At 45.4% G+C, this 5,259-nt stretch overlaps 1 non-coding gene across 1 annotated transcript; it reads left to right on the forward strand.

Moving 5' to 3' along the window:
- Positions 1-219: 219 nt before the first annotated feature.
- On the forward strand, positions 220-301 carry trnas-gcu (transfer RNA serine (anticodon GCU)). Its single transcript has one exon. It is a non-coding gene; the product is annotated as a tRNA-Ser (tRNA).
- Positions 302-5,259: the final 4,958 nt, after the last annotated feature.

Below are 5,259 nucleotides of genomic sequence, written 5' to 3' on the forward strand. Positions count from 1 at the left end.
ATTCAACAGAACTTGTCACATAGTCTTTTCTTAATTTTTGTTCAAATCACTGTGAGCAGAGTGGGAATGCGTTTGCCTCACAACCCAGAGGTCAGACCATAGTCTTGGAAACGTACTGTACTATTGATCATTTCACCAACACCAGGGAGAAATATCTGCTGTTCTGCATAATTTATATAATTCACTTATTAATAAGGTCATAGCGTTCTGGGTCTATGTGACGAGGTGGCCGAGAGGTGAAGGCGATGGACTGCTAATCCATTGTGCTCTGCACGCGTGGGTTCGAATCCCACTCTCGTCGCTGTTTCTAAGGCTGCTATTTTTGTACGCTCACCCCTGTCTTATTGAAATTGGAACTCCAATGGTCAGTTTATATGCATCGACGCTATTATAAAATCTCAAAGAATACTTTGAGCCAGTTGCCTAAACTGCATTGAAATGTAGATCGCATTGGGATGATGAAAAGGAACGCGATTTTATTTTTCAAGTCAAGCTGCTGTGACTTCTTATTGTATGAAAGAGATCCAGGAACACCAAATAACTAGAGATGCGAAGTGTATGTTTATGCAGTGGGATTCTTAATGACTGTTTTGTCAGATGAAATCTGGAGCAGGTTGAGTAGAAGTGATTCATCTTGGTGAGAAGAGCACAGAGAGACAGCACAAAACAATGGAGATATTTCAAAAGGGGCAGGGCATGGGTGTAGGAGCACCGAGAACTAGCTGTAAATGCACAGTGGCGAATTGCCGATATTGGTGCCGTGCATGGGCACAGAGAGACTTACGCATTGGTCTCTCCCTCGCCCGTTGCTCTCGCCATTGATGAATGCTGGACATAAGGCACAGATAAACACAAGATGTGGGAAGCAAGCTCCAAAACGTTATGCACACACTGGATGCATCACATTGCACTATGAACAACTGGAGAAGTCAGCATGTTAACTGTAGGGACTGAACCTAAACTGTGGATCAATAACCGCAGATTCATGCAGCATAAGCATGAAAAATGATTTAATGTGTCTTTATACGCATGTCATTAACAGACGTTTCGTTCTAATACCCGTGTAGTTGAAAGAAGAGGACACCACATGTCAAGCTGGATGGCAACGGAACCAACTTTGCTTTGAAATTGAGATCTATTTGATCATTTTACACAGTGAACAAGATCATTTTAAATAATGCAAACCAAATTCCCTCACCTGGAATAAAAGTGCGATTTAATTATAAACATTGTCCTTGCTAAGTAGCAGTTATTCAACATGAAAAATAGGATGAAATTTTTATTGAGCATACATCAATTAGGACCATTCTTTCATTTTGGATTGACTGAAACATGCACATGCTAAACAATGTTTAAGAAAGAATGTCTTTTGGAAATAATGATTCGGTGGTGACTAAAAATAATATAAAATTCACATGATGCGGATAATCCACCAATGGCTCCAGTGGTGGAAATGGTCAGTGGGCAGTATTTCTATGATGATATAGAGGTGTGTAAGCTGCCAGGGATGGGAGCTCCCACCTCATCTAGAGCAGCGTGTGTTGACACGGACAAATAGGAGACTCGGTGTAATACTCTAGCCAATAGGAGTTAATGAGGGTTGTTGCCAATAGGCCAACATGTGACCATGAGCTGTGAGGTGCAGTGTCACTGGGCGGAGGGTGGGAAGAGACCCAGTGAGCGTGAAGGGAGTGGGAGAGAAATGGAGTCAGTGTGCACTGGGAGGGTTTATAAACACACAATGTAGGCTGCTAGACCTGAATTAGAAACTCTCAGTAAATGAAAATCAAAAGAACTGCAGATGCTTAAATCAGAAACAACAACCAGAAGATACTGGAAAAGCTCAGCAGGTCTGGCAGCATCTGTGAAGAGAAATCAGAGTTCACATTTCTGATCCAATGACCCTACCTCAGAACTGATGTGACTGAGAAACAATGTCAGTTTATATGCAGAAGGTAGCGGTTAAGGAGTAAATGATAGGTGGGGATAGATTCCAAAGAGAGATATAGGAGCAATTGGACAAAGGAATGGAGAACGATTTGGCTGGCAGAGGGTGATTTGATGTTAATGGGGACTGTTAGTGGCTAACCGTAGGTAGTGTGTAATGGCAGGCTATTCAATAACAAGGCCTGGAGTGTGGGCTGGGGGACTAGGGCGAGAGGACGTCGGAGACTTAGGACCTAAAATGAATGAAATCAGTTTTAAGGCCAGAGGGCTGAAGGGTCCCCGAGTACAAAATGAGGTGTTGTTCTTCCAGCTTACGTTCAAGTTTGGCGCAGGAGAAGCACAGCAGGTCCGACAGTATCCAAGGAGCAGGAGAATTGACATATTGGGCCTAAGCCTTTCAGCAGGAATGTGAGGGTGGGGAAGAGGGCTGACAGATAATAGGATGGGTGTGTGGGGATGGCGGGAAGGTAGTTGGGAAGGCGATAGGAAGATGCTGGTGGAAGGTAATGGTGAGAAGGTGGAGTGGATAATTGGGAAGGAAGATGGACAGGTAGGACTGTCCAAGAGGGTGGTGCTGAGTTGGAGGGCTGGATCTGGAATAGGGTGGGGTGAGGGGAAATGACGAAACGTTGATTCTGTGGTTGAAGGGTCCCAAGATAGAAGATGAGATATTCTTCCTCCAGGAGTGATGTAGTTAGGATTTTGTGGTGGATGTGTCCCAATGTACAGTAAAATATCTGCTGGATGTGGGCGGAACCTCTGGTGCCTTGGATGGAGGTGAGGGGAAGATGTGCGCCCAGGTTTTGCACCTCTTGCAATGGCAGGCAAAGATGTTGGGAGTGGAGGATGGGTTGGTGGGGAGCATGGATCTAATGCGGAAGTCACAGGGAATGGTCTCTGAGGAATACTGAAAGGGGTGTGGAGGGAAAGGTATCTCTGCTGGTGGGGTCTGATTGTAGGTGGTGGAAATGACAGAGGATGATGTGTTGTATCTGGCTGAAAAGTGAGGACTTGGGGGTTCTATCCTTGCTGCGGTTGGAGTGGTGCGGTTCAATAGCAGAGGTGCGGGAAGTGGTGGAGATACACTGAAGGGTATTGTTGATCACATGGGTGGGGAAATTGCAGTCCTTGAAATACAGGGCCATTTGGTATGTTCTTGGAGTGTTCTGCATCAAGCTTCCCTGCAACACTGTAGTAAGAATAAGACAGATGTTGGCCAGGGAACAGACTCATGTGTTAAAGTAGCAGGCAACTGGACTCGGGGTCTTTTTTGGTCTGAGAGGGATCGCAGATTTGTCCAAATTACACTTCGTCTCTTTGTAGGGACTGTCAGATTTAGTCCCAATCACCCACTTCATGATGCTAACCTGTCAACTTCTTATCTTCAATTCCCTGCAACTCCTTATGAACACAAATTCCAGTACCTTTTTAGGTGGAATGTTCCAGATTCTAACAACTGTCTGTTCATCCAGAAACTGCTGAGGTCCATGTTGACTCTGCGGTTATAAAGGATTGAATTGAATGATGAGATGCTTTTCCTGAGCTCCCATTGAGATGCATTGGAACAGTACAGGAGGCTGAGGGCAGTGTAGGTGTGAGCAGGCAATGAAAATGACAGGGCTGCACTGTGAGTGCTGCTTGGTTCAATGAGTATTTTCGAGTTGAGTGTAAACAGAGCGTGGTGGGACAGGGAGAATGTGAAACTGAAACTCATTTTTCTTTCAGCCCATTCAGAAATTCACATGGTCCCAAACGGAACAGCCAGTTTGTAAGCGATACCTGTGGAGATTTTGTAACAGTTTTAAAGGTATAAAATATCAGCTTAAGTAAAGAACACAGGATTTTGATTATAATGGATATGTTTGAAGGGTAGGAAGATTGCACGCTCAGTTAAATTCTCTTAATAGGAGTAACTACCTGAATCTAGAGAGCCTGTGTGACAGATCCGCGGTGTGCTCCTCTTGTACAATGTGGGAAAATTAGGGATGTTTCCAGTGTCCCTAACGGCTGTGTGTGCAGGAAATGTTCCCATCTGCAGCTACTGGGATACTGCTTTTCAGAGCTGGAGCTGTGAGTGGACTCACTGTGGAGCATCTGCAATACTGAGATTGTTATGGACAGCACGTTCAGTGAGTTAGTCACACCGCAGGTGAGGGTTACACAGGCAGAAAGGGAATGGGTGTGCATCAGATCAAGAAAAAGGCTCAGAAAGTGAGTGCAGGAGTTCCCAGTGGTTATTCCCTTCCCAAACAGATAGTGTATACTGCTTGGGAATCGTGTGTGTGTGTGGGTGTGTGTGTCGGTCTCAGGGAAAATCGGCAACAGCCAGTTTCATGACACCATACATAGCTCTGCTGCCCAGAACGGGAAGAAAGAGAGTGGCAGGGGATTCAATAGTCAGGATTACAGACAGGCACTTCTCTGGCCAGAGCCATGAATCCAAGCTGGTATGTTCTCTCCCTGGTGCCAGGATCCGCGATATCATGGTGCAGCTACAGGACATTTTGGAGTTGGAGGGTAAACAGCCCGTGGTTGTGGAACACACAGATACCAACTACATCGCTAAACAGAGGGATGAGGGCCTGAAAGTTGGATATTGGGAGAGCAGGGACTCATTAAAATGCAGCTCCTGAAATACAATGTCAGACTTACTCCCAGTGCTGTGTGCTAGTGAGAGCAGGAATAAGAGGGTAGATCGGCTGGTTGTGTGGCTGGAGTAATGGTGTACCAGAGAAGGGTTTAGATTCTTCAGGCAGTGGGACTGTTTTTGGGTTAGTTGGGACCTGTACCAGCCTGACTGGTTACCCCTGGGCAGACCTAGGTCAACTCTCCTCGTGTGGGATATTGCCAGTTCTCGTGTTGTGGTTCTAACTAGTCTGGCAGGGGGATGGGAAATAAATTGTCGGTTTAGATGGGTCACATTCAGGACAGGGAATGGGAGGTAGAATATGAGTTATGTAGTCAGCGGCTCAGAAAGCCAAAGGAAAGGAGGATTAAATGAGGATTGAGTCCCTCTTCATCCATCAGTCCTGCCATCCCAGGAATCAGAGACAGCATAGTACGGAGCTGTACAGCTCTCTGTCTCCATGTGCTTCAGCAAAATGGTGGAAATCTGCAATAAAACTAAAAAGTGCTGGAGATCCTCAGCTGGTTGGGCAGCATCTGAAATAGTGACAGATGCAGGAAACATTGCAGCCTTTTTCACTGTCTACTAAACGTCCAATTTTGGCGTCATCTGCAAAATTACTAATAGCTCCTATGTTCACATCCAAATCATTGATATAAATGATGAAAAATAGTGGATCAAGCACC

The sequence above is a fragment of the Chiloscyllium plagiosum genome, unplaced genomic scaffold, assembly GCF_037043375.1.
Source record: "Chiloscyllium plagiosum isolate Xiang-an unplaced genomic scaffold, Cpla_swu_hap1 HiC_scaffold_42, whole genome shotgun sequence".
In the NCBI taxonomy this organism is placed as follows: Eukaryota; Metazoa; Chordata; class Chondrichthyes; order Orectolobiformes; family Hemiscylliidae; genus Chiloscyllium; species Chiloscyllium plagiosum.